This window comes from Pseudophryne corroboree, chromosome 11 (genome assembly GCF_028390025.1).
Source record: "Pseudophryne corroboree isolate aPseCor3 chromosome 11, aPseCor3.hap2, whole genome shotgun sequence".
NCBI classification, from domain to species: domain Eukaryota; kingdom Metazoa; phylum Chordata; class Amphibia; order Anura; family Myobatrachidae; genus Pseudophryne; species Pseudophryne corroboree.
In genome coordinates, this window is record NC_086454.1 from 302,353,870 (window position 1) to 302,364,717 (window position 10,848).

Consider the following 10,848-nt stretch of genomic DNA (forward strand, 5'->3'; position numbering starts at 1 on the left):
TCGTCATGGAAGATAAGATATGGTGGTTTACACAATAGTGCTCCTAATTCTGAAACTCGACGAGCCGAAGCTAGAGACAACAAAAGGACCGCCTTCCAAGTAAGGAGTCTATTGCCTGTATCTTCTAATGGTTCAAATGTAGAAGACTGAAGCAAGGACAACACCAATTCAGAACCCATGGAGCTATAGGAGGTACAAAGGGCGGCTGAAGTCTAAGAGCGCCCTGCAGAGAAAAGTCTGTACTTCCGGCAATATGGCTAAAAGTTCTTAGGAAAAAAATAAAATCGAAAGATGATACCCGTACCCTCAAAGACCCTACGCGCAAACCTGCGCTTAATAGGTCTTGCAGAAAAAGAAGAAGTCTGGAAAGACGAAAAAGGCTTTTCCGGAAATCTACAATCCTGACACCAAGAAATGTATAAACACCAAATGCGGTGATAATGGCCCGACATTACCGGCTTTCTGTTTCTTAACATTGTAGGAATGACTGAGTCTGGAATACCCCCTATCCTTCAACAGCCACCCCGCAAAATGTAGTTGTGTAAATTGGGGTGTAGGAACGGACCTTGTCTCAGAAGATCTGGTCGAAGAGGTAGAGACCCTGGCTCGCCCGCCAGAAGAATCAATTGCTGCTGCGTTTGTTTCCCTGAGACTAAACGCACTCATTTTCAGCTCTCAACCCCCCAAATGTGGCTAGCTGAAATGTGTGAAGACAATGGGGTCAATTCAATTCGGCAACTTATGAATAGCGCCGGGAATTAGCTCCCGACGCTATTCAATTCAGCTCCAGTTAAGTCGGCGATGTCCCATTCTCGTCGACTAAACAGGTTGAATTGTCGGGAGAACGGGCATTCTCCGACTTAACTCCCCGGCGCGAGGCTAATTCCCGACAGAATCAACCTTGCGCCGGCCGCGAGGCAGCTCTTTTGTCGGGTTTCTTCTCTCATCCCCGGGGGATGAGAGAAGAATTCCCGACAATTGCGGGTAACTAGCAGCTGAATTGAATAGCGTCGGGAGCTAATTCCCGGCGCTATTCATAAGTTGCAGAATTGAATCGACCCCAATGTGTGTGCACTCAAACAGCACTTTCCACATCACCCCATTACTATAGATGGGTTTAGCTGCTTTACACAGCTACACCGGGTCTATTTGGGTGCAACATAATTAAAAAAAAAAAAAAAATTTTGAGAATAGCGCCCCCAAATCGTGATTGCATAAACAATTGAATCGCCCCCTGAACAAATGTCTTCTATTTCTTTACCAATGAAAAATCAAATGAATGCCCAAGTTGGGCCTGGGAATCCAAACTGGCCAGCAAAGCAGGAAACTGGACTTTATTGCTGTAAGCCAGTACTGCTCAGCTGCCTGATCAACTATGCTTTTTTTAAATGACAGACAATATTATATCCTTACACACTATTCTGGCGAACCCTTAGGGGGCCAATTAGCATTGCGGGGCTGTAGGTCAAAAGGCTATGGGGGCAATTCAATCATTTCCAACCACAGCTACCACTTGGAAGAGCAAAAAGTAGAAATTCAATTGATGCTTCATTTAAATGTCCATTAGCCGTGGGGGTTGACATTTGTTCTCACAGCCTACTGAAGTACGAGAAGAACTGTGTGCAAATTCCAGGATTTAGGTGCCCAAACAGGATTTCAGGTACCCTAACCAGGACTTTAGACGTAACAGGCGCTGTTCACTGCTAAACCCTGTCTATTTGGGCGCATATAAAGCAATTGGCACATTACGTTGGACACCCAAAAAACATGAAATGCCCCTTACGTACCTTGAGCTATTCAATTAACTGCATCACGCTTCACAGCTAAGCTAGGAGATGCACCTTACCATGACTAATGCCTTGGATTTAGTTGCTGTATCTCCCAGGTTAAGTCCTATAGTGATACTGTTACAGCATGCACTACAGGAGGGTACACATAGCGCAATGTGCGCTACTTTTCTAAGCAACATTGCGCTACTTTTCTAAGCAATCAGATTGCTTAGAAAAGAAGCGAACATCACTCCGTGTGTATGCCCCATACCGATAACAATACGCGGCCCCATGAGTCATAGTCTCTAGATTGTGCCTGTATGCAGGCCAATCTTGTCAGATCGCTCACTTTACCGCTGGGTGAAGAGAGCCCCCCCTCGCTCAGCACACATCGCGCTGTGTGCTGAGCATTCTGCGATAGATCGCTCACCATACACCTCCCCGTGTGTACCCCCGTTAAGACCGTGACTAGCCCTAGGGCACTAGTTCATGCAGATTTCTGCTCGCACACTCTGGAAGGTGCAACCAGAAATCCCGTGGGCATGGGCTTACTGTGGTAGCAATTGAATATCACTGGGCACTTAACAGAGGCTCCATCCTCACTATGGTAATTGACTTGCCCCCTTAGAGACTATAAAATAATTTCCATGCTGACTGGGAACTGAGCTATGTGCAGTATCTGCAAACATTCAATCAGTACTGGAATCAGTCAGATGCACAAAAGCTAAATTAGAAATATTATGCTGGAATGGCACACACCTAAGTGGCATAGAACTCTTGAATCAGCAGCATACACTATATAATACAATTAAATATATTACAGTGGGAAAGCCTATTAAAATTACATACCTATGGAAAATCCATGAACGCTATCGAGACGTTAGAAATGTATTTCCACAACAAGGCATGAACCAAAACAACCCTTCTTCATCCCAAACACCTTACTCAGACGCCCAACACATTGCCGCTGCAAATGCATAGGTAACATAACACATTCGTTTGGATTAATAGATGCAGCTGGGATAAACACAAGAAGGCATTTCAGAGAATAGAACACTGCATGCAATAGAATATGCAAACAGTTACCGACTAGGACTGACAATCACAGAGACGCTGGAAAAAGGCTGATTTTATTAGAACCAGGCTTGTCTGCAAAAGCTCATTCATCCGATCAGACTTCTAAAATAGCCAACAGTGGAGGGACAGGCTGCTTTAGCTGGTAAACCACCATCATGCCAGCACACTTAAATGCATCTATGTTCAAAGGGACCTCCAGACTACAAACTATCTACAGCCAATCTGAATCAATACCTCTAAAGACGGTTAAAAGGGTGTTTCCTGCCAGTGGAAGCAGCTTACATTGTATACATTAACAAGGGAACAGGCCGCAGGAATCCCAAATGGGACATAGCAAACAAAGTAAATCAAGGTGACTTACTAGCAGAACTTCTATATACACATAAAATGTGTCCTGTGCAGCCTGTTCAAGAGGCTGTAGCCCAGGCCTGGCCAACCTGTGGCTCTCCAGCTGTTGCAAAACTACAAGTCCCATCATGCTTTGCCACAGTTTTGCTATTAAGGAATGGTAAAACTGTGGCAGGGCATTCTGGGATGTGTAGTTTCACAACATCTGGAGAGCCACAGGTTGGCCAGGCCTGCTGTAGCCTATACATTGCAAAGAATGTGTAGACAGCATGACTAGTTACCATTGTAATTACACAAGATCTTTGTGGACATATACTGTGCAAAGCAAGCGCACGTCCTGCATTCTTATGGCACGTTCAGCTCACCTCCATGTCCCTCGGACTTCCCTTGACAGCATACTGGATATGGTGGGAAAAACTTTGGCCAAGTCAACCAGTTGTATTTAATTTGGTTCACAGACAGGCAATCACTGTTGGAGAGCATTCAATATAGATGTTACGTAACCCAAAGCACAAACTGGATTGCCACATCATTGCTGGCACAGAAACTCAGCAAATCCACTTTAATCTCCTCGATGGACTATGACGCCTTTACTAAAATCTTAATGATTTACTAGCCCATTGTTAAGCATTTCCTTCTGACTACCTTTTTCCTGAATTCTAGTGTATTTTTAGTTATCCTGTCTATAGCATCTGTTTGTCTATACTTCAGTGTATTGTTACTTCAAGCAGGCCCACCTCATAAATGAGGCCAATGCTTGATGATTTTTGTTTTGACAAAAAAAAAAAAAAAAAAAGTATTTTGCAACATCACATTCACTTCAGTTGCTCCAAGCACCCATTAATACCACCTGACTGATTAAGTATCTTTTTTCTAAACAGAAAACTCCATGCGCAATTTTTTTATTGAATACTGCAGGTATCGGGAGCACACATCCCCGCAGTAATTCAATATTGGGCATCAGGTTTTTTTTAAAGTAAAAACCTTGCGACCAATTGGATGCCCACCATATAGTATTACTACCTGGCATAACACATGTTACATGGCTATTAAAAATGATCTATTGACAGTCAAACTAAATAAGGGATTTTCCATCTTCCCATAGTGCATAGTTACATCCCAAACCCACAAGATATTGCCATCCATTCTGAGCAGACACTTTGGGGTCAATTCTATTCGGCAACTAAAGAATAGCGCCGGGAATTAGCTCCAGACGCTATTCAATTCTGCTACTAGTTGCCCGCAATTGTCGGGAATTCTTCTCTCATCCCCGGGGGATGAGAGAAGAAACCCGACAAAAGTGCTGCCTCGCGGCCGGCGTGAGGCTGATTCTGTCGGGAATCAGCCTCGCGCCGGGTAGTTAAGTCGGAGAATGCCCGTTCTCCCGACAAAACTACCTGTTAAGTCGACGAGAACGGGACATCGCCGACTTAACTTTAGCTGAATTGAATAGCGTCAGGAGCTAATTCCCGGCGCTATTCTTTAGTTGCCGAATAGAATTGACCCCTTTGAACAGAATATAAATCATTCCCAGATATATAAAGCGCCACCACCACAAATTTGTTTTCCCATTCAAAACCCATCCCCCCACTTCATCTAGCCATAAAAACTATGCGCATTTACAATAGGACAAGAAATAAATGTAAAGCTTCTATATATTTAAGAACTACTGTATAATTCTGCACATATTTGTTATAGCTATGAGCACACACTTTACATTGTCGTCAATTTCATTAATTATTGAAGAAAATAATCATCTTTTGATTATTCCAGTACGCTAGCAAATGGAAGACTCATCTTAGTTGGGTGTACGAGTATTTACATTACACTTAGGAACAGAAAACAAGATTTAACGTACATATAAAAAGTACCTTGCTCACAAGACTACAATCTTTATTCTATATACAACTTCTACAGTAAAATTGATGCCTCGCCAACACAAAGACAGTTAATTGTTGCTTATGGCGCTTCTGTACTCACATTAAAAACAAGCTTCCTGTACACAGTCTCTGACCCTTCCAAAGATAACTCGCCAGCAGTAATCTCTACCACACACCAAGGAATTTCCACTCAAGCTAAAATTTTAAATATCACACATATCAATTGTTTATACGGCCTAGCTCAGCACCTGGAAATCTGAAGCCAACAGTGCCATCTTATTACACAACTCTAGGTTGATCTGTGTGAAAAGCAAATTAACCTGCCTGTATGGTTAGGGTTGTGGGTTACACAGGACACCCAGATCAGAAAAACCAATGCCCTGTGTTGTGAGGCAATGGTAACCACTGTGCCACCATCTTTTCAGCTGCATGCAGACAACACGGATATAAAATTTCAGTAATCCATTATGTAACTCACAAAAGCACATGATCTACACGACATTACATTAATAAAGTACAACAAAGCTGCTTAAGAGATGACGAAACAAGCAGAGCAGAAAGTCACCATACAGGAAGACCTCAAGATAATACACTAATCAGCAGGCACAGCCAGCTCACCATCCATTGGAAATTTACTACAACCATAACACGCATGACAAGCAGCGCTTATTTCAGATATGTGTTCCAAGCCAAGGAAGACTAACGAACGTAAAATACAACAATTACAGTCTCCTCAATTCCTTAAAGAATAATCATTGAATCCTTAGAAGTTAACGTTTAAGGAATTAAACAATGAGGTCTTTACAGCATTTCCATCAATAATCATACTGTACACCCATGCCAGCTATTTGGCAGGGGGGGGGTGCAGAGGGCAGCAGCCACTGGCAGGGGGGGTGCAGAGGGCAGCAGCCACTGGCAGGGGGGGGTGCAGAGGGCAGCAGCCACTGGCAGGGGGGGGGGGTGCAGAGGGCAGTAGCCACTGGCAGGGGGGGGGGTGCAGAGGGCAGTAGCCACTGGCAGGGGGGGGGGGGGTGCAGAGGGCAGCAGCCACTGGCATGGGGGGGATGGTGCAGAGGGCAGCAGCCACTGGCATGGGGGGGATGGTGCAGAGGGCAGCAGCCACTGGCATGGGGGGGATGGTGCAGAGGGCAGCAGCCACTGGCATGGGGGGGATGGTGCAGAGGGCAGCAGCCACTGGCATGGGGGGGATGGTGCAGAGGGCAGCAGCCACTGGCATGGGGGGGATGGTGCAGAGGGCAGCAGCCACTGGCATGGGGGGGATGGTGCAGAGGGCAGCAGCCACTGGCAGGGGGGGGGGGGGTGCAGAGGGCAGCAGCCACTGGCAGGGGGGGGGGGGTGCAGAGGGCAGCAGCCACTGGCAGGGGGGGTTGCAGAGGGCAGCAGCCACTGGCAGGGGGGGTTGCAGAGGGCAGCAGCCACTGGCAGGGGGGGTTGCAGAGGGCAGCAGCCACTGGCAGGGGGGGTTGCAGAGGGCAGCAGCCACTGGCAGGGGGGGTTGCAGAGGGCAGCAGCCACTGGCAGGGGGGGTTGCAGAGGGCAGCAGCCACTGGCAGGGGGAGTGCAGAGGGCAGCAGCACATAGCCTGCCACTAGCAGTAGGGGTGGAAGGGGGCAGCCACTGGCTATGGGAAGGGGGGGGGTCAGCACAGAGCCAGCCACTGGCGGGGGAAGTGTATGGCTAACGAAAACCCCTCCTACCAATCGTCTCTTACCGAGAAAGCTGCGCTCCGGGCGCCCAGGTGTCTGCTAGTCCTTAATCCCTACTCCTTGGCTGCTGGAGCCCCACGGTGATGGGGCCGGTGAGGAGGAGGAGGAGGAGGAGGGAGGGAAGGCCGCGAACTTGCTCATGGAGCCGGCGGGGGCCGCGGCCTACCTCCCCCTCCTCCCCTCCTCCGTTACCCGGTGGAAGTGGGGGGAGGGGAACGGAAACCAGCTGGAGCCGATGAGGGGAAGGGGGGGTGAAGCCGCTTCCCTCCGGATGACGTGAGGAAATCGGTGTGGAACAGTCTCACAGCTCCGGCGACAGGGAAATGTCCAGCAGCCCCAACAGAGATGCGCGGTAGCCAATGGTCGGTACTCGGTGCGGGATTTCCGGTGCCGCTCGCGTCCCCTCACGTTCTCATGGCGGCGAGCCGCCGATTCGTCCACCACGCGCCCTTTGACTCCCCTGAGGCGCGCTCCCTGGGAGAGAGGGGGGGGGCGGCGGGGTGGAGGGGAATGGCGACGTGACAAGCTCTGCCACTGGCTTGCCCAACTGCGGCCGTCTGCGTCGATAACTGCGATTGGTGGATGTGCACGGTGACGTAGAAGGATACAGCGCTGGGAGGAGGAAAGGAAGAGAGGGAGAGGGGGGCGGGGCGCAGCTGCCATGTCTTCAGCGCTTCCCTGCTTCTGTTGTTGTGTATTGCAGCTGACGTCAGGCATACGGGGCGTGGCCAATCGGCAGCGCGCGCGCTCATCGGGTCGGAAGCTATCAATCTCTGACAGCTCGGGATGTGATTGGTCGTTTCTCAGGACTTGTTTGCCCACACTGTGCGTAGAGGTCCCGCCCCTTACCCCCCAATAATGTTCTGTAGCATAATATGTATTATAATAATAATAATAATAATGGCATGTCATACACAGCAATAGTCAGCGTTAGCTGGGTGCATGCACTAGCACGATCTCATTCATAGCCCCGTCCTCTGCTCACCTGTACCTGCATGTCTATGGCTGCAGTCACAGGATACTATGAGGACTGGTCACTGGTGCCCACCGGGGAATCTTAGGGAACACACACCCTGATTGTATGGTTTTTCTGCACAGTTTATTTTCATTTATTTTGAATACACTTGACTGGTTGCTGGGAGTTACACCAACTTTTACTGGTGCAAAATGTTTCAGAACTGTTCACAGACATTTATTGGAGTCTCAGAGTCTGTTCATCTGTATCCACTGGGTGTCTTCCCTGTGCAAGGCCCAGGTGTATCTCCTATCCCAGGTAAAGGTTTATCCCCCTAATCCAAGTGCCAGGCCCAGGTGTATCTCCTGTCCCAAGGCCCAGGTGTATCTACTGTCCCAAGTCCCCGCCCCAAGTGTATCTGCCGGGTGTATCTTCTATCCCAAGTCCAAAAACTCCTGGTGCATCTGCTGGGTGTATCTCCTATGCCATGTCCCAGTCACAGGTGTATCCGCTGGGAGTATTTCTTGCCACTGTCACAGGTGTATCTGCTGGGTGTATCTCCTATGCCATGTCCCAGTCACAGGTGTATCCGCTGGGAGTATTTCTTGCCACTGTCACAGGTGTATCTGCTGGATGTATCTCCTATGCCATGTCCCAGTCACAGGTGTATCCGCTGGGAGTATTTCTTGCCACTGTCACAGGTGTATCTGCTGGGTGTATCTCCTATGCCATGTCCCAGGTGTATCCGCTGGGAGTATTTCTTGCCACTGTCACAGGTGTATCTGCTGGATGTATCTCCTATGCCATGTCCCAGTCACAGGTGTATCCGCTGGGAGTATTTCTTGCCACTGTCACAGGTGTATCTGCTGGGTGTATCTCCTATGCCATGTCCCAGTCACAGGTGTATCCGCTGGGAGTATTTCTTGCCACTGTCACAGGTGTATCTGCTGGGTGTATCTCCTATGCCATGTCCCAGGTGTATCCGCTGGGAGTATTTCTTGCCACTGTCACAGGTGTATCTGCTGGATGTATCTCCTATGCCATGTCCCAGTCACAGGTGTATCCGCTGGGAGTATTTCTTGCCACTGTCACAGGTGTATCTGCTGGGTGTATCTCCTATGCCATGTCCCAGGTGTATCCGCTGGGAGTATTTCTTGCCACTGTCACAGGTGTATCTGCTAGATGTATCTCCTATGCCATGTCCCAGTCACAGGTGTATCCGCTGGGAGTATTTCTTGCCACTGTCACAGGTGTATCTGCTGGGTGTATCTCCTATGCCATGTCCCAGTCACAGGTGTATCCGCTGGGAGTATTTCTTGCCACTGTCACAGGTGTATCTGCTGGGTGTATCTCCTATGCCATGTCCCAGTCACAGGTGTATCCGCTGGGAGTATTTCTTGCCACTGTCACAGGTGTATCTGCTGGGTGTATCTCCTATGCCATGTCCCAGTCACAGGTGTATCCGCTGGGAGTATTTCTTGCCACTGTCACAGGTGTATCTGCTGGGTGTATCTCCTATGCCATGTCCCAGTCACAGGTGTATCCGCTTGGTGTATTCTCTGCCCCAGGTCTCAGTCACATGTATATCAGCTGGGTGTATTCTATATCTCAGACCCTAGTCTCAGGTGCAGCAGCTCAGTATATTTACATCCCAGGTCTATCAGCTATTATTATTATTATTATTATTATTATTATTACATTTTATTTATAAGGCGCCACCAGTGTTTCGCAGCGCCGTACAAAGGACAGTACAGGGAGACAAAACTTAGCATAACAGTAAATAAATAACAAAAATGGAGTGCAGGTAACAGAGAGCACCACAATTCTCAAGACATAATACAGCTGAGATGTAAGTAGCGAGGGAGTAATCATTGTACTACTTGGGGCTGGCGGCCATAGATAGAGAGGAGCCTTTACCAGTAGAAGAAAAAGCAGGTAAAGATGGTCGCTGAGTGAAATGTGTCGAGAAGAGGGCTTAGACAACAAGAGGAAAGAGGTCCCTGCTCTGAAGAGCTAACAATCTAGTGGGGAGGGATAGTGTTTCCTATCCTAGGTACCATCCTAGATGTATCAGCTGGATTTAACTCTTATCCAAAGTCACTGTCACGCATATATCAACTGGGCATGATACCTAAACTGGGTATTTTATGTCAACATTCACAATGTTGTACCTATGGGCCTAATTCAGAGATGGACACAGTTCACACAGCCGCTGCGTCTTTGCTTGCTGGACGCAGGGATTGGTGCAAGTCTCGTGGGACCCACACCAGCGCCAGGGATTGTATCTAAGGTACCCACCATATAAAGCATATCGCACTGCAACAAAGCGGAACGCCGCTATCCATTCAATTTATAAATTACTTTCTGTCTAGATATTTATTTTTAATCCTAATTTTGAGAACTGTGATGATTATCATTATTTTCAGCACCTACTAAAGAGACCAGTCACCACATCTTTGAACTTTGGGGGTAATTCAGATCTGATCGCTGGGCTGCGCTTTTTGTTGCCCTGCGATCAGATAATCACCGCCTACAGGGGGAGGAGAAAAACCTGTGCAAGTGTGCAATCGCTTCTTTTGCAGAGCTGCAGAAAAATCAATTTATGCAGTCCCTGCGCAGACCAGAACTTACTCAGCCAAAGCGATGGAATCCTACTGATCAGGGCCGTAGCTGACGTCAGACGCCCTCCCTCAAAATGCCTGAGCCCGCCTGCGTTTTTCCAGATACTCCTGGAAAATGGTCAGTTGACACCCACAAACGGCCACTTTCTGTCAATCACCTTTGCGATCGCACTTGCGTTAGTTTTTTTCCGCTCCATCCCGTGTCTAAGCGCCGATGTCCTTTGCTGTTGCGCGGCACGCCGGGGCATTGCGGCTCAGAAGCATGCCCAGTTCGGACCTGATCGTCCGCTGTGCAAAAATCGATAGACTGCACATGCATATGCACCGCAATGCGAACAGCGACAGGATGGTACGAACATTTCAATCGCACAGGCGTTCGTAAGGTGATTGACAGGAAGCGGACATTTGTGGGTGGGAACTGCCCATTTACTGGGAGTGTCAGGAAAAACGCAGGAGTGCCCAAGCGTTTTG

General features: G+C 48.3%; 1 protein-coding gene across 3 annotated transcripts in view; it reads right to left on the reverse strand.

Annotated features, from left to right (window-relative positions):
• ANKRD11 (ankyrin repeat domain containing 11) overlaps positions 1-7,441 on the reverse strand; it is a 446,248-nt gene extending 438,807 nt beyond the window's left edge. For all 3 annotated transcript variants that reach the window (XM_063945538.1, XM_063945536.1, XM_063945537.1), the window contains exon 1: positions 6,807-7,441. The gene's annotated coding sequence lies outside the window, so the exon portion shown is untranslated. The remainder of the gene's footprint in view (positions 1-6,806) is intronic.
• Positions 7,442-10,848: the final 3,407 nt, after the last annotated feature.